The following is a 23,090-nucleotide window of genomic DNA, read 5'->3' as shown; positions in this document are numbered from 1 at the left end:
GGACCACACCCACACCATCCCGCAACATAGAATAAAGAACCGACTTATAAAGCCCAAACACTCGGCTGCACGCACACATCACAACACTACAAGCGAGACGCCATGCTGCTACGCTGCTACTGTTGCCGGATTAAAACTGACTACTGTCACCAAGTCTAGCAAGCGTCTCAGGAGCTGGCAACCTCGGCGCGTAGCAACATGGCGGCGCTCTTGAGGTTCCCGATTTTAATGCATGGGCCCTATGGGTAGCTTGTCCTCTAGAGTCAGTATAGTAACTCTATGCAGTTACCAGCCCACCTTTGCCCCATTTGATTTGATATCAGCCCATGTTTCTGGGAATAAATTTCCAGTGAAACTACCCGTAAACACAGAAAATGGCTTAGAGGTAGCGTAAAATAAATAGCTCTGAAAGTAATACACACACGTAGTTTAAAAGAATATTTGTTTTTATGCCTTGAAAACGAAACCGAAATTGAAATAACTTCCCCCGACAGGTGTCGCCGCTATCGCCGCTACGTCATTTCCTACGTCTCGTGGCGGGCCGGCGGGCCGTCGGGTGCATGTGTGTTCTCCGTGACATTCTTGAAGTTGCGAGTAATTAGATTGTTTTTTGCTGCGTTTAGGTTGTACCACCTCATTGTTCTCTCGTACTTTTGTGCTCATCGACGCGAAGTGAGCGTCCGGAGTGAAGACGACGCGATTGTGCGTGAGAAAGAAGGGCAGCAGCGGCCTACGACATCGGTGTTTCTTTGTGACAGTGTGTTTACTACGCCTACGACGGCCGTCATTCGCGGCGACGGAGAAAACATCTTCCATTCGGCCTGAACAGTGATGAAGTGGACGTTTTGTTTTTCGGCGGAATCCATCGTCAACATCGTCCATCCACTACGTAATCGAAATGGTGTGCCCACAGTACACATCGTGGCAGCGCTCCGCCTTCAAACCGAGGGCCTTTTGCAAGGCGCATGAACTGCTCATATAAAAGGTACGTACGTAGCCACGTTCAGCGTCGCGTTTTTATGGTGCGTCATTGTGTTAGTAGTCTTCGCGCAATTTATTTAAAGGACAGCACAAGGTGTGTTGGATGCGAGTGTAGTATATGTACTCCAGGCGTAGCCTATGGGCACCGAATGTGAAAAAGAAAAAAAAAAATGAATGTTTCATTGTTCACGTGTCCTCAACTAGAGTTGTAGAGAATTAAGTACTGCTACGCGTCAGTATCCGGCGCAGGCAGGTAAATAATACTTTGGTTTGGCTAATTAGTTCATTCTGTTACTAAAGATGGGCGCATACTTATACCGGTGTCACACGGCCACTTTCGATCACGATTGAGCCTCGATCACGATTGAGCCTGTTCTGGATCGAAATTTTCGACCGCGATTGGCTCCCGTCCGCCGATTGTGCAACGAGGCCAAACGCCTCCAGAAATTCGATTCCAGTCAGGATCGATCGCGGCCAAAAGTATGCAGTGTGACAACCGTATTAAATGTCGCTTGCGTGCTTTCACTCAATTGTTATTGTTCTTTATTTTTGTCGGAGGTCCCGTGGTACGTAATGGCGCAGGCAGCTTGCAATGCTTGTGCTTTCATGACTAGAAGTAATGCAAAACAAAAGAACCACGACCGTCCCGGCTATGTACTTATCCTTCGCTTTAACTTGTGCTCGTTTGTTCAAGAAGCTCTTGTGCTGTTGCGGATGAACGCATGGTTGCGCTATTTGTTTATAAATTTATCTTTTTGTATAAATAAGCACACCGAGCCTAATCAATTTTTTTCTCGTCCTTGAACTCGTTTCTTGGTTTCACGCAGGCGTGCTTATTACTACTACTATTTGTTTTCTTGTTGTGTGACTGAACCCTGCCTATAAGGCGTGCTGTCAGTTGTCAACAGTATTTCTGAAATGAATTGCACTGAGCGTCCTACGGTTAGAGTACGTTTCAATACCTTATTTTAATGTCTAGTTATAAAGGGTATGGTTATTGTAACTATTCTTGGCCTTTATATATGTATTTATTAAGCTGGTAAATGCTTAATTGTATTTGCTGTTTTGAGAGGTTCTTTTATTGAGTGGTCAATCTCGGGTGGTATTAATGGTGGGTTGTTTTCTTGTGCCCATGCAGTTACAGTCAGCATGAAACAATTGCATGGGAACCGACTGGCTGTCTTGGGCCTACACATTGCTGAAAAGACAGTGAAGACGTCTGAGCCGACAGGTATACTTTTTTCATCACAATTGGCCTACATATTTTTTACAGGAGGATGAAGACCTCCCCCAGTGAGCTCCAATTGCCCCTGTCTTGCGCTAGCTGATTCAAAGTGAAGCCTGCAAAATTTTTTGACTTCATCATAGTCTACTTCTCTACCGTCCTTGACTACCCTTCTCTTCTCTTGGCATCCATTCTGTAACTCGAATGTGCCACCGGTTATATGCCCTATGTATTACATGGTTGAAGAAGGCACTTTGGCTAGTTGGTGCTCATTGCAGACTTGAGACATCAATAACTAGCGTGAAAAAGACAACATCAAGAAGCACATAAGGAAGAACTCTAAACTTCAACTGAAATTTTTGCTACACAGAAACATGGAATGCACAGAATGCCGACGGACAGAAACAACAAAGGAGCTATCGGAACAAATTTATGAACAGGTTAATTTCACTTACGAACATTCTTGGTAAGAGCCAGAGACGGGTGCTTACACACCTATTCCCCGCTGTTTTGATGCAAAGTGGTTCATATATTTCCCTATGTACCTGCTTCTGGAGCTGTCTGAGCACACGATTGCTTTGAAACTGCTCGGTGCATGAGCACGTATGGCGATGATTGGCCATGTGGCCACCAGCCACCAAGGCACTCAAAGCTGCCCTATGTTTCCTCAAGCCAAACAGGTCGGTGTTTAAACGACCGCTTGGGGAACAAAGATAGGGCAGCTGTCATGGCTGGTGGCCATCTGGCCAATCATTGCTGTAAGTGCTCGTGCACTGAGCAGTTTCAAAGCACTCATCTGCCCAGGCGGCTCTAGATGCAGGTCGACAAGAAAATATTCGAAGCACTTCGCATCGAAAAGCAGGTGATAGGTGTGTAAGCACCCCTTCCCTGGCTCTCGCCAAAAAAGAGTGTTCGTATCTCGAAATGAACCTGCCCATCGATTTGCTCCGATACCTCCTGTGTCAGGCAGGGAAAAGGAAAGATAAATGTTGCTTCCATGCGTCGAGGTCGCATCCCCTGAATCCTATGTTTCTGTGTAGCCAAAATTTCAGTTGAAGCCTAGAGTTCTGTCCTGTGCGCTTCTAGCTGTTGTCCGTTGTCTTTTTCGCGCTAGTTAATGATGTCTCAAGTCTGCACTACATGGCCTGACCAGCTCCCTTCTTTACTCTTTATGTCAGCTAGGATATCAGCTCCTTTGTCTGCTTTCTGAACCACGCTGCTGTCTTCCTGTTTCTGCTGCCATCAGGATAGGAGTGGACATGACAAATGAAACTGAATGTCATTTAGACAGAGGAGCAGTTAGACTTCCTGTGCTTTACCTTTTGTTGTTGTACATAATAGTTGAAATTGCACCAACACATCTTTTCCACCTTGTGATCTTCCCATAGCTGCGGCAAATAAATATATAGGTTTTAAGAAACTAGAAATGCAGTTTGCCTAAGAAAGAGAATACTCTTCCACTTAAAGGTAATGTGTATGATGCTCTGACTCCTTTGATGCATGTGCCTTGAGAGGTGTTGATGCTGTTCTTCATTTCTTTCTCAGCGAGCTTTACTTGATGGGTCTGACTTTGTATAAAGAAATAAGTTCTAAAGAAACCATAATACCTAACAAGCAGAATTGTCGAGGTTGAAAGCCAAGTTTTCTTTCATGACATATTTTTTTCAGACTGTACTAGTTGATCCACGATGTTCGACAGCGCAGACTTCTACAAGGGACGTCAAAAGTGGCGAGAAATGGAACAAATGCTATCGCCTCTTTCTCCATCCTTTGTCGTGTTCACATTGTCTAACGTCATCGACCAGTACCAACTAGCCCGTTTGCGTACCTGTACTAGTTGGGCCATTTATACTATGGTACTCTAAACCAAATGTGATAAATTCAAAATTGGTGCCTTTTCTATCTTTGTACAAATAACTGTTTGATAAAATAGTTTAAAGTGTTATGGTTTATATCATGTTTCGACACCACCATAACCTCATAAAATATCTTCATGGATACAAAAGGTGCCTCTTGTGCAAGTTCCGTGCTAGCCTGACATGGAGAACAAACCTGGCAGAAGATAGAGCACATGCTCTTTTGTAAACAAAACGCATGATTGCATTTTCTTGGCAGTTATTGCAATGTTTTCTGATGTTTATCTGCATGAACATTAATTATCTCAGCTGCTAAAGACACATCACTAGACACTGTGAGCAGAAAAAAGTCTGATTGTGCAGTACTGTTGAAGTCATGCAACATTATGTTTAAGCAAACTGGCAGGGATGCTAGCTGTTAAAAAGAAAAAGCTGACTTCAAGAAAAATTTGCACTCCTAAATGTGGAATTGAAATGCACTATGCTTATAAGCTACAAAAGATTTCCAGGATGATCAGACTAGTTACACTGGCCATTTGCTGATTCAGTAAGGTTCACTGAAGCTTGTTTTTAAGTTCACACTGTTTTTATACAAGGTGATGATTTTCAGTTTTGTGGAATTTTTAAATATAGCCCTGTTGCATATTGCATAATTCTAGTCCTTGAGCAGGAATATTCAAACAGGCAGATATATCTTGCACGAGAAACCGAAACATATCAAGCTAATTAGAAAATTTTATTATCTTTCGAATGAATTACATTATAGCTAATATAAACGAAAAGAAAGCGGCTTAACCGATGAACCCGATGTTTATTAATCATATCCTAAGAAGCCAGCAAACACTGACAGCAAGGACAAGTTAGGGTAAATTACTTGTTATTAACAAATGAAATAAAGAAAAGATAAATAAATGGAAAGGAAAGTGGATGAAAAAAGAACTTGCCGCAGCTGGGGAACGAACCCATGTCTTCGCATTACGCGTTAGATGCTTTACCAATTGAGCTACTGCGGGCGCCGTTTCCCCATCACTTTCTTGGGTATTTGTTTCCTATTAGAACCCTGGGAGTGTTTGCCAGCGCCACCACATATCTGGGGCACATATTGTAATTTACGAATCATAACCAGTGACATTACAAGGTGTATCTACTTGGAATTTATTTCCAGAATGGCGTCAGTTTGGAGATATGCACCATCAAACTTGCTGTAAAAATGCACTGTTGTTCCACTTACTTTTTTAACAAAATGCGCTTTTATGCACTGATGCACAAAAGTAACGGGAACACCCTTGTGTATTGGTCTTTATAAGGGAAATATTCCTAAACTGGTGTCATTCGGGAAGTTCAAATGCATGTCTTCCAAGCTCACTGGCTACAATTAATAAATTAATAATATAATAGTTATAAGTAATAATATAATTAAAGTAAAGTAATATAATTAGTTACGAAGTTAATTAGCGATTTTTTTATTTAGTTGAGCATGTGTTTCGATTTCTCATGCTAGTAATGTCCACCTCTTCAAATAATCTAGCTCAAGGACAAGAATTATGCCATCTGCCGCAGGACATTTTTTAAAATTCCATAAAACTTAAAAATGATCGCCCTGTACAAACCTACTACAGTGCTAAACAGCTAGCAGCCTAATCATCACATATAAGAATGCCGTAACAACACTGATAAGTGCACTAAAGTTTTCTGCTCTTCACAGATGAAAGATGTTGGCCATTAGAATGTTTGATCTCAGTGTAACTCGCAATCATATAACCAGCAAGATCAAGTGAAAGCAGATCACAAACTTCATACATGAAAGGCTTTAAGTGTGCTTTGATTAAAATAGCTAAACTTCTGTTGAGCATGATGGATTCACTGTGTTGTTTCAGTTAAAAGCATCTAAATGATCAAATGCTAAAGTGTTCTTGCTTGGAAGATCTTTAGGGAAAACCTCTGTAATAAGAATACCAGCAGGATTATGTGCTTGCTTAGTGGAGATGGCTAAGATGATGTCAGAAGGTGTAGGTAGGGCTTCTTTGTAGTAGAGATGCCAAATAGTTCTGACAGAGGGGTTGTTACCAGCCACTGTGTAAGTCAGAGATTAAGAAAAAATAAAGGTCAGCTTGTATAAAGAGAACAACAGGAAAATGAAACAAGTAATGCTCTCAACTAACATTTTAAAATTTTCGTTGAATATGTTACAAATAATTGTGTCAAATATTTTAGAGGAACGATGCTTGATAAACATTTGCAGAGCAACCACCATGACAATTAGGGATCAAGAGCACACCAGTGAGGCGAATTTAGAAGCCTAAGATCACTAAATTCTAGTTTTGGGTCAAATGTCACACACAAAAACAAACTGCACAGCGTTATTGCTGTAATATGAGGGCGGTTAAGAAAGTAATGCCTCCAAACCCACTACTTTACCAGTAGTACTGCAAACATTTTGGCTCTTTATCATTAATGCACTGATGTTTAAGCTATAGAATGTCACTTGACCCATCTTCCTATCTCTTCGCGTTCCAAAGTAATCGAGCAATGCATCGCATCCAGTGGTGATGTCCGGTTGAAACAGTGGGCTGTAATTGAATTGAATTTCTCACTGCGGAACGTTCTGCGCCCTTCAACATTCATTGCCATCTGAAAGTAGTTTACGGGGATGCCGGTGTTGAAGTCAGCATTGTGCGTAGGTGGGCAAGTACTGAGAAACATCAAAATCCAGCCGCATCAAATGTCCAGGATCAGCACCGAACTGGACGGCCCACAACGGCTTCTTATGAGGATCATCAACATCAGGCAAACGAGTTGAATCAGGTCAATCGTAGGATCAAGCAACACCAGATTGCTACAACACTCGCTATTTCCATTGGTTCAGTGAACCACATAATTAAAAACCTCCTGGGTTACAAGAAGAATTGAACTTGTTGGCTATGCTTCGACTTTTTCATGTCAGTTGTCAGTTACCGTGACACCCAACAAGCGCAAGTCTTCTTGTAACGCAGGTCGTTAATGATGGGGTTCACTGAGCCAACGGAAATGGCGAGTGTTGTTGCAATCTGGTGTTGCTTGATCCTGCGATTGCCCCGAGTCAACTCATCTGCCTGATGTTCATGACCCTCATCAGAAGCCATTGTGGGCCGTCCATTTCGGTGCTGATCCGGGAGATCTGATGAGGCAGGATTTTGGTCTTTCACAGTCCTTGCCCACCTCCGCACAGTGCTGATGTCAACACAGCCATTCCTGTAAACTACAGTCAGATGGCCATGAATGTTGATATGCACACAACCTTCCAGTCAGAAATTCAATTACAGCCTGTTGTTTCAACTGGACGTCACCACTGGATGCCATGAATTGCTCGATTACTCTGGAACGAGAAGAGATAGGAAGGCGAAGCAAGTGACATTCGATAGCTTAAACATAAGTGCATAAATGATAGAGTTCAAAATGTTTGCTGTAATATTGGCAAAGTAGTGGGCTTGGAGGCAATAATTTCTGAATTGCCCTCATGTAATTCTGTAGCCTGTCTCTCCTACATTCATGATGTGGCAGATTGAATGCCTTATTCTTTCGAAATAACGATTTCTTGGAAGTAAGCACTATCTGTGCTTGTTTCTTTAACCTGCTCTTCATGTGATCTTGAAATATTAAAGTGAATGATGCAGGGAAGCACAGCTTGTCATGTTTCGTGTACTTTTCCTGACATTAAATTGCAACAAATCATTTTGCAGGTAGAAAAGAAGCAGATGGCTACAGCGATCAGTGAAGAAATGGCTTCATCTATGATGGCTCGCCTTAGGACATTGGAATGCAGCTACACAAAGGCATCATCATCCTCGCCTCTGCCCTGGAACTTTGGTTTGAATGAGACTGTTCTTCAACATAGAACGGCCACAAGACTTGTCACCACATACAAGGCATTGTGCAAGCTCTAAATATTGTACAGGAGGCTAGAATAAATGACCCTCCATGCAGTCACTCTGTGTCTGTGGTAAATGGGACCATTTCACGCAGAACACTCGCACATGATTATATGTTTTCTCTCAAAGTTGCTATGCCGTGCGTTTGGAAACACATTACCTATTGTATGCACACCATACATAACATTTCTGTGTGCTAGCCTGACTGTAGACTTACGAAACAAACAATGAAGTGCATATGTACATGTTTCCACATGCCATACTTCAAGTTCAAGGGTTATTATATTGCTCATTACACCCGATAGGTGAAGGGGTAATATATTCCTGATCACACCCTTACACCCCGTGGGTCGAAGGGTAATATGTTGTTCAAAACACCCTCAAGGGATAGGGTGTTATTGGAATATAGAATAACCATCATAAGGGTGTAATTCCCTATAGAACCCACCTTTTTCAAGGGTGCTAGGGGGTTAGTTATAGACACCGAAAAAAACCCTTAGGGGTGTAAATTATTTTACAGTGCAGCACACATATAATACACATATACGCTCCAAGAATTATGCCTTAAAGGCGAGCCTTCATCGAATAAAAAAAAACTACATAATGAGCAAAACGCTACAGCATGAAACTTTACAGATGTAGTTTTTTAAATGGCCAAGTTGTTCAAAACGTTCTACTACTTAAAGTTTATTCACACATGCAGAAATGATACAGATATTTCCTAAAACAATATCTGTACGAGACAGGATGAGCCCGGCCGAAGCAAAATGTTCAAGTTCCAAACAAGTTCTTCTGCCGCTTCGGATCGAGATGCTTCGTGAGGCTTGTCGAAACAAATTCGAGGGTTAAGAAAGGCAAATATGTAGTTAGTACTGCTGAGAAACACCCACAAAGATTCACGATTATATTACGCAATAGTATTTCGCGTAAGTGAGGTGAATGAAGTGAATATGATCCCGGCCATCGAGGCCGCATTTTGATAGGGCGGAAATTTGAAAATACCTGTGATCTAGGTGCTCATTAAAGAACCCCATATGGTCCAACTTTGCCGTGGCCACTACAGCATGCCTCATTATCAGATCGTGGTTATGGCACGTAAAATTCCATAATTTAATTTTATTTATTGATGTGAAAAAATTGCTTTCAGCGGCTTGCGCGGGTCCCCGATAGGGGCCTCCGCTGAAGCTCCTCAGGATCAAATAAAGTTCATTGTCTGTCTGTCTGTCTGTCTGTCTGTCTGTCTGTCTGTCTGTGTCTGTCTGTCTGTCTGTCTGTCTGTCTGTCTGTCTGTCTGTCTGTCTGTCTGTCTGTCTGTCTGTCTGTTCCCTATTGCGGATTCAGGACTTGAGAAGCGTGGGGGATGTGCAGCAAGGCTGGTGTTACATCATGGCTAAGGGCATAATTGGACGTTTACCGCGATGCACTCCACATATTTATGAGCGCATATCCAGAAGTCAGCGCAGCATTGCCACCGACCGTTGACGGGTCAACAAAAGACCTCTCTACCTGCACCTGAAAACCTGATTTTATGATGGAAAGGGCCATCTTCGAATGCTACCGTAGGAACGGCTTCGACTTAGGATTTCCAGATTGCTACACGTTTGCGTGCGAAATATACGGAGGCGAAAGTAGAACATCGGAGGTGGAGTTCGGTGGGATGGTGCGATAACATGGGCGGGATATTGCGACCGATTCGACAATTGTGACTCCCCGACACAGTAATCAGATTCCCTAGTCTAATCACGTAGGCAAGAAGGGAAGGTATTAGAAGGGAATACATTTAGTGCAGTGAGAGGTGCTGACGTGTACTGATGTGAAGTCAGGCGTTTAAGATGCTCCTGCATGAAGTGGGCTTCCGTATCTGGAATCAGAGTAAATAATGTAAAATAAACCCTTTTACAGCGAAGCTGTTACGGGCTACTTTCCCCAGGATCGCGTCCGTGTGTTAACACAAACCATCATCATTACCATTGGATCGAGCGTCGTCGTCTTCTTCCAGAGTCGGCTCGTTGGCAACCCTCGGCGCTACCACGCGAACGCGTTCGTGCCAGTGCTCCCACGTTCGTCGTCGTCATTACCGAACTTATTAATTATTTAATTAAAAATACAAGGAGGTAACCAATTCTACAGCGAATCTGCTAAAGGCTAGTTCCTCCAGGATCGTGTCCATGTGTAGACACAAAATTCCCCATACGTGGGTCGATCCCGAAGATAGCGTAATGCCTCGCCGACCCGCGGCGGAGGCGCAGTTCGCCAATAAAGGGCCCACATACACAGCTTCGCTGGTCATCCTACTTCACAGAGTGGAAAGGCACTGAGCTTTTTTTCCCTCTATTCCTACTACCAGACGTGCTCGTCGATAGGCTTGGTCGATTCCTGGCCTAAACGCCACCTCAATCCGCAACACTGGAAATCGGGTTTTGGATCCCCTGCGCACGTATTCCCCAAGCACCCTTACGTTCGAGTTATACGGATGAGAAAAATGCTAGCCAACCCTGATCCTGGACACAATATCAGCAAAGTTATACTTCATCAGCACTTCTGTTCCGCGATTTCTCAAGAGCACTTGGTGCCTCCAAAATGCACGGCGCGATGGTGCGTACGAACGCTGAAACACGTGCCATTCGGCAGCGTGCCTCCTTTGTCGCGCTCCTTTATGAATACGCTGCGCCATCTAGTGTCACTGCCGAGAAGTCCGCGCGAGCCCTCAGAGACATGAAGCATGGCGCGCGAACGCTGATAACTGTCCGCTTGCTTACTGCACGCTCTGTGGCGCATACACAGTGAGCCGAGATGGCGAGTGGTTCATACATTCAAAAGCGGCATATATCCTGCGCATTTGTTGCGCAGCCAGCCACATCGTCAGGTTGCTGTCCTTGAGGAACGCGTGTGAGGTGGTTTTGATTCCGCTCAGCATCGGACACATTTAAAAGACCTGTTTTGTTTTATTGTAGAGCGGCACGTACCTACTGGCACACACCGAGTAAGTTAAGGTGGCATAAAAGGGGATTGTAAGGCGTGAACGGAAAAAAACGACCGACACGAAAGCTACAGAACTGATACTAAAGCCTACGCCCCACTACGCTCCTAATTTCGTTCGTTGTTCTTTCTGTGAGGGCCTTCTGGCTTTCAGCTAGACCGTAAGCGTGAAATGGACGCGAAGCGGACGTTCTTGAGGTTGTAATGGAAGGTGAGGGACTGTGTAATCCATATTCTGGAGATGCAAATGGTGTTAGGAATGGCCGTACTGGGTGGCAACGTGCCAGCTTTCAGCCCACTGCACGTGTTCCCAGCCCCCCAGACGGGGCGCCCTTCAGAGAACAGCGGATGACCGGCAGCCACGTGGCGCGCAGTCAGCTCATCATCATCATCATCATCATCATCATCATCATCATCATCATAATCATCATCATCAGCCTGGTTACGCCCACTGCAGGGCGAAGGCCATACCCATATTTCTCCAACAACCCCGGTGGCCAACTTGTGGCCATGCCGTCCCTGCAAACTTCTTAATCTCATTCGCCCACCTAACTTTCTGCCGCCCCCTGCTACGCTTCCCTTCCCTTGGAATCCAGTCCGTAACCCTTAACGACCATCGGTTATCTTCCCTCCTCATTACATGTCCCGCCCATGCCCATTTCTTTTTCTTCATTTCAACTAAGATTTCATTAACTCGCGTTTGTTCCCTCACCCAATCTGCTCTTTTCTTATCCCTTAACGTTACACCTATCATTCTTCTTTCCATAGCTCGTTGCGTCGTCCTCAATTTGAGTAGAACCCTTTTCGTAAGCCTCCAGGTTTCTGCCCCGTAGGTGAGTACTGGTAAGACGCAGCTATTATGCCCTTTTCTCTTGAGGGATAATGGCAACCTGCTGTTCATGATCTGAGAATGCCTACCAAACGCACCCCAGCCCATTCTTATTCTTCTGATTATTTCCGTCTCATGATCCGGATCCGCAGTCACTACCTGCCCTAAGTAGATGTATTCCCTTACGACTTCCAGTGCCTCGATGCCTATTGTAAATTGCTGTTCTCTTCCGAGACTGTTAAACATTACTTTAGTTTTCTGCAGATTAATCTTTAGACCCACTCTTCTGCTTTGCCTCTCGAGGTCCGTGAGCATGCATTGCAGTTGGTCCCCTGAGTTACTAAGCAAGGCAATATCATCAGCGAATCGCAAGTTGCTAAGATATTCTCCATTAACTTTTATCCCCATTTCTTCCCAATCCAAGTCTCTGAATACCTCCTGTAAACACGCTGTGAATAGCATTCGAGAGATCGTACCTCCCTGCCTGACGCCTTTCTTTATTGGAATTTTGTTGCTTTCTTTATGGAGGACTACGGTGGCTATGGAGCCGCTATAGATATCTTTCAGTATTTTTACATACGGCTCGTCTACACCCTGATCCCGTAATGCCTCCATGACTACTGAGGTTTCGACAGAATCAAATGCTTTCTCGTAATCAATGAAAGCTATATATAAGGGTTGGTTATATTCCGCACATTTCTCTATAACATGATTCATAGTGCGAATATGGTCTATTGTTGAGTAGCCTTTACGGGATCCTGCCTGGTCCTTTGGTTGACAGAAGTCTAAGGTGTTCCTGATTCAATTTGCGATTACCTTAGTAAATACTTTGTAGGCAACAGATAGCAAGCTGATCGGTCTATAATTTTTCAAGTCTTTGGCGGTCAGCTCAGGAATGTGGTACTCGGCAGCGCCACCGGGGACGGAGCAGAGTTCCACGAAGCCCTCTGACGTCGGCGCCGGACATCGGAATGTGTGTGCCTATGTATGCATAAACTGTTCTGCGGGGCGGCGGCAAGTTTACAATGACTGGAGGAACGTTTCCGTCCACTGGGACTCCGACCACGTGGACCTCGAAGGGTGACACCGAACGATGACGTCGAACTATGACGTCAAGCGGAGAGCTTATCAGCAGCGTTTGCCGGCTGCTAGAGTGTGTTCGTGTGGTGCTCGAAATGTAGTAGTGAGCTGTGTGCTCGTATGCTGTTTGCTCTATGTTATTCTTGCGGGCTCCATATAGGAGTCACGCTAGAATTACAATGTATCTTGCCTAAGTGTTGATATGTAAATAAAGCTTGTTCACCGAGTTCCTCTCTACGACCTTCAACTCCTTCAAATGGTGGCAGCGGCGAGATCAGCCGACGACTCCTACATCTGCTTGACAGCGGTAGGATTGTCCGCCAAATCCTACATCTGGTGGCAGCGGTGGGATAGTCCGACGACTCCTACATCTGGTTAACAGCGGTAGGATCGTCCGACCGCTCTGTCATCTGGTTGGCAGCGGTGAGATTGGCCTACGGCTCCTAGATCGGCCTACGGCTCGTAAATGGGCCTACGACTCGGAGATAGCAACGGCAGCTGACGGACGTTGGCGCATGGTGACCGGCCGGCATCCTGATCAAGTTGGAGGCGACTTGAGATTGACCACCTCTTGCAACTGACTGGATACGGCGGGGAAGGACTGGTGATGTAGTGCTGCTTCAGTGGGTAAGCGTTTGGTTTTGGCCGTGAGATTTGCCAGGCTTCAATTTCCCTGTGTTTTTGGATTTGCTTCGCTGGGGATCTTTTACTTGTATTTTGATTTGTGTGGGTATCACAGCAGGTATTGTGTGACAGCAGAGCCAAAGCTTAAAGTAGCGAACATGGTCCTAATGTGTTTGACGAGAGCTGACCTGTTGTGGTTGTGTGAAGAGATCGAGGTGGACGTAGAGGAGGACTTGACGGAAGCAGAAATTCGTAAGGCAATTCTAGAAAGTAACAATGATTCGAAATTCGTAGAACAAATGGGTAAAGGAATTCTAAGTAAGAAACGGCAACAGGAAGCAATTAGGCAAGAACAGGATGAATTGAAGCAAGAACAGGAAAAAGCTAGGCAGGAACTGAAAATAATTTCTCAGGAAGAAGGCCTAACAGAAGTAACGAGGCAGTACATTGATTTATTGAACAAAGAGATTCAAGGTTTAGAGCAGGCAATCGAACTAAGTCAACAGCGGCTTGACAAATCTGTAGGCTGGACGCAGCGAAAGTGGGAAGAAGCAGATATCAAATTTTGTTCGAAAGGCGAGACTAGTAGTACCTGTGAGGATAGCAGCACATTCATAAGTGAACTCGAAGTGCTAGCAGCTAACGATGCCTTAGTGGCAACAGAGGCCGTTAAAGGCCAGAGTGAGAGCGACGAGGTGCTGTGCCAACAGAGGACTGTAGAGACAGCTAGGCCAGCTGCGAACAAATTGGCACAGTTACCGCGCCTGTGCGTCGCATCTCATGGTAACGAGGTCGTTAGCGAGGTACAGAATACTACGGACTTGACAGACGCGAGCACCCATGTCGAGTCAGATCTCCGTGCCGAAGAGAAGTGCCAGCTGGATGATGCAGTTGAGAGTAGTTCTCGGGATGGCGAGCTCCGTAGCTCACGAGAGAACAACTGCAGTGTCCAGGGATCGGTGCGGCTCTCCGCCAGTCTATGTAGCCAAGAGAGGGATGATTTGATTAGGAATCATTCGGACTGTGCGCGTGAGACAGCGATCGAGACCGACGGGCTGTGTGTCAATGCACAGCGTGAGTTGGGCAATGCAGTAGAGGGCAGTTCGCAAGAGTGCGAGTTGCATAACTCGAATAAAGCCTGTTGGATTGTGCCAGAGTGGGTTGAGCTGTCCGCCAGTCGAGGCAGAGAGAATGTTGATTTAAATGAAAATCAATCAGACTGTGCGGGTATGACACCGATCCGGGCCGACGAGATGTGTAACGGCCAGCACGAGGCGCGAGATGACGGCATGAAAGAGAAGTCAAAGAGAAAGCGCCGCCGAAAGAAGCGCCGAAAAGATCGGAATGCGGTGACTAATGTAGCGCCGCCAAAGACGGCGAGAGACCCAGAATGGCAGGGCACGGAGAAAAGACAGGTCCGGTCGTCACGGACGATGTTGACGCATCAAACACGTTCGAGCCACCGGTCAAATGGAGACCGAGAAGCATGTTCTGCACGGACGCGGACAAAGGGCACGGGGCAGTTAAATTCCTCGTCGTTCCGTAGTTCTCTTCGAAGCTCAGCGTGCAGTACAAAGAAGCGCAAGGTGGTAAGACGAGACCAGGTGGGGAGTAGCGTCGCGGTCAGTCGAGGTCATGTTGAAAGCGGGGCGCCAGGACGCGAATTGGCAGGGGACTGTATCGTCTTGGGGGAGCTGATAGTGAGTCAGCCCTTTTGCTGTTCCTCGGCAGCCAGAATAGCTTTCAAACCGCGGCCACCTCGGGTACGGCTGAAAGTTTGAGTCAGTCGTAAGCAATCCGGAACGGGAGGCCAAGAGAGCTTCCGTAGTAGGAAAATGTGTTATTTTGTTTTATTTTTGAACATTTGCAAATTTTCGCGATTTGAGACTAGGATTTCTTTCAATATGTAAGGTATGAGCTCTGTTTATGTTTTGTTTGAGAAGCGCGAGATTTGAAAAACGCGTTTAAAGTAAACCTGTAGTCTCGCGAGGTGTTGATTAATAGGTATATTGGCTTTCTTTTCTGTGTATGCGTGAGTAACCTGAAGGTCAAGGTTATCGTTGAGAGGCCTATCGTAACGCGCGTGTGTGTTATTTAACCTTCTTTCTTTTTAACTGTTTTTGAATTTTCTAAGGTTAAGCGCGTAGATATTCAGTAAGTGCGTGATTTGCACTGAGAAGAGCTCTTAGGTCCATTAGCGCGTGGCCTGCGCGGACGGAAGGAAACGGAACGTTAATGACTGGGTTGCTCGTGTGTGTCGAGGGCAGCCGTATTCTGACTTCCCTAGTACGCGTGCGAAGAGCTAGTTAGTAAAAGACACATTTGTTCAAAGGTTCCTCTGTGTTGCGTAAGTTACGCAAGTGTGGTTGTTTGTTTAAGGAACGTGTCCTGTGTGGATTAAAGGAACAAATGTGAATCAGCATGATGAAAACTTTGTATGATGCAAGCACGTATTCGGAATAGGGACCAGAAACTTAGCGCATTTGTGAAGACGTACCTGTGGAGTTGGCCAACGGTTCAGTGGCAGCAGTACATGAATTAAGTACGCCACTTCGATAGGGTAAGAACAGGCTGTTCGTGAAGTTAAGCTGCTTAAGTTATCTTTGGGTATTGGTGTTTGAAAGCCTTCGGTTTAATTCTGCGTAAACCTTTACTCTTGTGCAGCGCGACGGTCAGGTTTGGTCGAGCTCAGGAGGAACGTGAACGCTCGCTTTGGTGGCACGAAATTTTGGGGCAAAATTTGGGATTTCCAGTTGAGTGACTTGCATGGAAATTGTGATAGGAAGCCTGGTGGGTTAGCAGCTAATTCCGGGCGTTTGAATGCTGAGCGGTATTGTGTTGCCGGGTCGACTCTTCTGTGCCAGTTGCAGTAAGATGGTTGAAGGCGTTCCAAGTACGCAGGGGTTGCAGAGAGCAAAGCCATCGTCTTGCTCGCCAGCCATTCTCTTCCTGCCCAGCGGTTGCCAGCACTGGCCAGGCGAGATTTCCCGGGCCATGGAGGAGCTGTTAGGAATGGCCGTACGGTGTGGCAACGTGCCAGCTTTCAGCCCACTGCACGTGTTCCGAGCCGCCCAGACGGGGCGCCCTTCAGCGAACTGCGGATGACCGACAGCCACGTGGCGCGCGGTCAGCTCAGGAATGTGGTACTCGGCAGCGCCATCGGGGACGGAGCAGAGTTCCACGAAGTCCTTTGACGTCGGCGCCGGACATCGGAATGTGTGTGCCTATGTGTGCGTAAACTGTTCTGCGGGCGGCTGCAAGTTTACAATGACTGGACGAACGTTTCCGTCCACTGGGACTCCGACCACGTGGACCTCGAAGAGTGATGCCGAACGATGACGTCGAACTATGACCTCAAGCGGAGAGTTTATAAGCAGCGTTTGCCGGCTGCTAGAGTGTGCCCGTGTCGTGCTCGTCGTCGGGAGCTGAGTGCTCGTGGTCATGCTCGAAATGTAGTAGTGAGCTGTGTGCTCGTATGCTGTTTGCTGTATGTTAGTCTTGCGGGCTCCATATGGGAGTCACGCTAGAATGTCAATGTATCTTGCCTAAAATGTTAACATGTAAATAAATGCTGTTCACCGAGTTCCTCTCTACGACCTTCAACTCCTTCAAATGGTGGCAGCGGCGAGATCAGCCGACGACTCCTAGATCTACTTGACAGCGGTAGGATCGTCCGGCAAATCCTACATCTGGTGGCAGCGGTGGGATAGTCCGACGACTCCTACATCTGATTGAGAGCGGTAGGAGCGTCCGACAACTCTGACAATGGGTGATTGGTATCTCCGCGACAGCCCGGAGTGAGCCGGTCTATAGAGTCAGTCCCTTGACGTCCCTGCTGCGCAATGACGAAATTACTGGTGGAACGGCGCAAAACCGGAAAGGGCCCGTCGTAAGCTGGCGTAATAGATTCCTGGGTACCGTCTCGCGTAAGAAAAATGAGCCTTCCACTCTGTGAAGGTGGTTAACCAGCGAAGCTGTTTAGCACACGAGACGGATGTGACATATAATTTTTCACAAGGTAACGAACCAATTTATTGTCTTGATCGGTAGTCATCGTGATGAACGGTACGCACACACATTTACTGCCTTGACCAGTCATCATTATTTCAATCGCCACTGCAATTGCATGCTTTGATAATGTCAAATCCATGCACGTACGCCGCTGGGTGGTCGCTTGGGCCGGATCGATGTGGGCATAGTAAGGGATATGTCTGCAACACCGAGTGCGTAAACCGCTCCCTTTTCGGAACCAACACATACACATTAAAATCATCGACAACCAGGGGCGTAGCTGGGGGTGTTTATGGGACTTCAGCCCCCCCCCCCCCCGAAATTTTTTCGTGCTGTCTATGCACCGCCGATCAAAACAATCCCCGTCACCAGAAATCCTTTTAGATTTCGTCTAGAATGTATTTCGCACGCTCAAAACGACATTTCAGCGCGCATATTGTGGACTCGGGCTGGATTTTGAGGCCACGCCCGTGCACTAGATTCACATAACTCTAGGAGCCCCATCGGAGCACAAAGTTTCGAGGGCATTTTGATGGGGAGCGGGCTCGTCGCGGCATCTCGTTGAGGCCGCGGAATCTGCGGAGCGCATGGATTTAAATTCCCAGACTTTTTGGGTACAAAGTTTTCATACATTTTTGATGCGAAAGATGCACTGACATAGTTGCAATCTTTCTGCATAACTGCAAAGGTTGATGAGCTGATTAAACAAAGTCGTGCTTTAGATTTTCACTTACGGGACTCTGTGCGTTTAATGTTGTTATAAACATTTGACGCCAAAGGTGTATTGACTTTTCTAAAGTACATCGGAACATACAATGAGACATGTAAAATCAACATACTATGAAACAAGTTGACAAAGCACGCAACGAGCTTTAAATGAGACGAAGCGTTGTGGCGATTCATTTGTGCCGTCATTCACATTTTCATTCACCTCCGCCAAAGCATCAATGTCACGACACTAAAGCCAGCAGAGGTAACAAAATTCTTATCTATTTTTTTCAACTTTGACTTTTATTTGCGACGACACATTGAGCCTCTTCAATTTTCTTGTTCTCGCTACCCGCGGGCTGCCGGCGCCAGCCAAAGTGCATGCGTTTTTCTCGTGTTGCCCCGACCACCACGCGGCACGTTCGATACTCGTTAGTTCTTCTCTAGCCAAGTGTATTTTAGCCTGGCAGAGTTAGCAGACAAGAAAAAGAAATGATAGTCACTCGCCGCCATCACTGTGGGGACTCGACGGATTGCAACGCGTTGGCTTGAGCGCAACCTCTCCGGAAAGTCTTGTCTCGCCAGTGTATGATACCGAGCAACATGCGTATGGTTCTCTGTGGACCAAGTGTTTCACGTTTTCTACGATATTCCTTGGGTAGCCACATTAGGTGTCCAAAGTAGGCATTCGATTGTGGCCAACATGCTTTCCCTTGCGTTTCTTGATTTCGGTTTCCCCGCCGCACAAAAGAAAAAGAAAAGACGTTGCAGCGCAGCGCATTGTCGTATGGTAACAGTTCGAGTTTGTTGGTTCTTCGGAAAGCAATGGGCTCCGGGACGCTTCATTTGCCGCATACTCGTATTATATTATTGCGATAGCAATCATATGGCCACTGCAAGCACATTCTTGCCGTCGCCGTCGCCCTCATGTTCCGCATAAAGTTCAAGGGCCATAAACTTGTGACCGCGCGCCACATGCTGTATGTGCGAATGAAAACATGGTGGGGGAGAAGGCATGGGTGAGCCGATGGTGGTGGTTCAGTATTGTGTGCACAAGGGAGGAAAGCGGAGAGGAAGCACGCCGCCTTCCATCACGCGTGATACGTCAGGGGGAATGGAGGGAGGGGTGGCGGGCATTAGGATTTTGTGATCTCTGAATCTGTGATTGCGCAACATGTTTGTTTACCTTGTTTGACGCATTGTATACAATTACCTTTTTTAGATACGTAGATTTATTGGTGACTTATGCTTATATTTAAATATCTTGTTGCGGGGTTTTGTGTATACGCAGTGGCGTAGCAACAGGGGGGGCCGGGGGGCCGTGGGCCCCGGGTGCAAGGGGCCAGTTGGGAAGGAGGGGGGGGGGGTCATATACGTCTGAAGACACCCGGAACTTGTTGATATCCTCGCGTTCCTCGACTACACCCGGGGGGGGGGGGGTGATAAAAGACCTATGGGCCACGGGTTCCAGAGGGCCTAGCTACGCCACTGTGTATACGTGCAGTGAACTTTGTTTCCAGTGACATTTTTTTTTGCCTTTTATCAAGCTGTATCTTCGCATTTGTATGTCCCATTGTATCTTCGCATTTCTAATGTACGAGGGCAAGTCAAATGAAAGTGAGCCTACCAACGCCGCTTAATAATGGTTATCCGTGAGGCATTCGGGTAGCACACAGGCATCTATCATTTACGAAAGTGACACGCAGGTGTGAGAATAAATGTTCGGTAATGCTATCATACACTGGGTTGAATATGGTTGCGTGACGTAATGGACGCTCCAAAAGTAGAACAGCGCGGTGCCGTGACAATTTGACAGCTGAAGGGGTTTCCAAAAATGAAATTCGTCGCCGTATGGCTGCCGTGTATGTTGAACATTGCATTTCATTGGCCACTGTGAAGCGTTCGAGCAAACGATTCAAAGAATGACGTGAAAGTTGCAAAGACGATCCAAGGCCGGGCCAAAGCCATCGTGCAATCACCCCTAACAAAAGTGCAAAGGTTGATGAGCTGATGAGACAAGAACGGAGGATAAGCATCGAGGAACTGGCAGAGCGTGTGAACATCAGTCACGGTTCGGTTCACGCCATAATTCATGAATATCTTGGTTATCCGTTTTGTGCGCGCAATGGTTGTCCAAGATTTTGAACTACTGCCAGAAGACGAAGAATATCGGCGCTGCCTTGACTCATCTGATCCTGTATCACAATGACGGTGACCACTTCTTGTCTCCAACTGTGATCGGGTACGAACCATCGTGCCACTTCTACGAGCCTGAAACACCACAGCAAAGCTTACCGTGGTAACATTCGAATTCACCACCCCCATGAAAGGAAAGGCCGTCATTTCCGCCGGAAAGGTGTTGACTTTTTTTTCGATCGTCAGGGGCCATTACTGATTATATTTGCTAAATCTTTAGAGACTATCATTTTGTTTCGTGACTGTAAACCGCCACATCGGCTGCGTGTCACAATTGTCAGAGTTGTCGGACGATCCTACCGCTGTCAACCAGATGTAGGACTCGTCGGACTACCTCATCGCTGCCACCATTTGAAGGAGTCGAAGGTCGTAGAGAGGAACTCGGTGAACAGGATTTATTTACACATTAAGCATTTTAAACAAGATACATGGGCAGTCTAGCGCGACTCCCATATGGAGCCCGCAAAACTAACATACAGCAAACAGTTTACGAGCACACAGCTCACTACTACATTTCGAGCAAGACAACGAGCACTCAGCTCCCGACGACGAGCACGACAAGAGCACCCTCTAGCAGCCGGCAAACGCTGCTTATAAGCTCTCCGCTTGACGTCATAGTTCGACGTCATCGTTCGGCGTGGACGGAGTCCGAGTGGTCGGAAACGTTCGTCCAATCATTTTAAACTTGCCGCCGCCCCGCAGTACGGCCCACACACACAAAGGCACACACATTCGAGCCTACACACACAAAGGCTCACACGTTCGAGTGCCCCATGGACGCAAATGTTCGTGTTGCACACACACACAGGTTTTAGTGCCGCACAGCTCTCAGTGCCACGCAGCTCTCGGTGTCGACGTCAGAAGGCTTCGTGGAACTCTGCTCCGTACCACATTCCTGAGCTGACCGCGCGCCACGTGGCTGCCGGTCATCCGCAGTTCTCGGAAGGGCGCCCCGTCTGGTGGGCTTGGAACACGTGCAGCGGGCTGAAAGCTGGCACGTTGCCACCCCGTACGGCCATTCCTAACACAATCAAGAACAAACTACGTGGCAAATTGACGAATGGAGTCATCTTGTTCCACGACAATGCCGTCCCCACGTCGCTGATGTGGTTAATACAAAAAAGGCAATGTTCAAGTGGGAAACACTGCAACATCCGCCATACAGCACAGACCTGTCGCCTTGCGACTTCCATTATTTGGAGCACTTGAAAAAAACAGCTCAAGCGAACCAGATTCGTGTCGGACGATGACGTGAAAGAGTCAGTAGCAGACTTTTTGAAGCAGCAACCCAAGGAATTTAATGAGACGGGAATCACGCGACTCGTTAGACAACGGGGCAAATGTCTAAATGATCATGGAGACTACTTTTAAATACGGTACCCAGTTTGTCATATATTCGTATTGGCTGACTTTCATTTGACTCGCCCTCGTGTATTTTGCAGAACTCTTGCTCTTTATACGTGCTCTCTGTTGCGGCTATAATTTCGGTGCAATTACTCACGATACACGACCGGTGACAGCTGCTCCTGCGTGATACATTGGAATAAATGACAGCGTCGTTCAGATTTTTCACTGGCCGTTGCATATGTACAAGAATCTAAACAAGTTTCTTGAATGACAAAGTTTCATTCCGATATTTGTCCTCAGCTTGTTAATTTTATAGCCTTTAATTTTTCATATCAGTAACATGCACTGCCTCGCTGGTTTCGAACTGATATAGTTCTAAAGTTCGTGTGATATTTTATTTACTTAAACATGGAAGCATTGATATCGGTTATGTTGGGCACAATTTTTGGCACATAAAAGTATATTATTTTATGAAAAAATACATATGTTACTTGTTTTGACAGTGCATAGCGTTCACGAATTCGTTTGCAGCATCTTTAGCAATGACAACGCAGTTATTATTCATGTATTTTATCCCCAGGCAAATTGTTTGAGAGGGAGCTTTAGCTCGCGCCCAACTTCGACGCGGCCTATTCAAATACATGTATAACGCAGAAACGCTTTTCTGTGATAACCCCCGCATCGCTTTTAATGAAACTTGTTGCATTTAAGAGAGAAAGTTAAATTATTGTGTCTGTTGGAAGCGGCATTTCGATTCAGGGCCTGAACATTGTTTAAATATTTTGAGGAACTCGAAAGTTAAAAAAATAGAAGCACGACGTTTAAAAAATAATAGCTGGGCATCAAGCCCACATGTCGCTGTTCAGTAAACTGCATCTATTATAACAGTCAAAGAGGACAAATATGGTGTGTCAATTCGTATCTTACGTGAATTGGTTACATTGTGTACAAGGATTCTGCGAAAGCCGTATTTCCATAATGCTAAATTTCATGAGATTCACGTGTAATATAGAAATTTTGTCCGCTGTAGATGTAGTATTAGGATCAATTCACAGAATTGTGATATCATTCTGCATTGCTGAATTACATAGCTTTAAACTTGATAGTTTAGATTTCTGAAAATTTTCGCTATTGGTGAATTTTTGATAAAGAATTGACAACCGAAATGCGAAATTCGAAACGAACAGTCGCTAGAATTTAAGTTTTTCTTTTAAATGTAACAAACCTCGTCAAAGTTGGTGCATTGGTTGCCGAGAAAAACGAATTCTCCTTCTGCATGTATTTAGATACGAGCACCTGAGCTAAAGCTTCCTCTTAAGGAGGAGACCGAGCCGAAATGTGAGCCC

The 23,090-nt window shown here is 45.9% G+C and overlaps 1 protein-coding gene and 1 long non-coding RNA gene across 3 annotated transcripts in view; one reads left to right on the top strand and one right to left on the bottom strand.

Annotated features, from left to right (window-relative positions):
- The window catches only part of LOC135896262 (protein turtle-like), a 594,776-nt gene that overhangs the window by 323,193 nt on the left and 248,493 nt on the right, over nt 1–23,090 (bottom strand). The gene's annotated exons all lie outside the window — the stretch shown is intronic.
- On the top strand, nt 574–7,950 carry LOC139059742 (uncharacterized). The gene is made up of 3 exons (XR_011514339.1): nt 574–985; nt 2,120–2,212; nt 7,782–7,950. It is a non-coding gene; the product is annotated as an uncharacterized lncRNA (long non-coding RNA).

This window comes from Dermacentor albipictus, chromosome 4 (assembly GCF_038994185.2).
Source record: "Dermacentor albipictus isolate Rhodes 1998 colony chromosome 4, USDA_Dalb.pri_finalv2, whole genome shotgun sequence".
Classification (NCBI taxonomy): domain Eukaryota; kingdom Metazoa; phylum Arthropoda; class Arachnida; order Ixodida; family Ixodidae; genus Dermacentor; species Dermacentor albipictus.
Note: the sequence above shows the minus strand (reverse complement) of the source record. Positions and strands in the feature narration are given on the sequence as shown.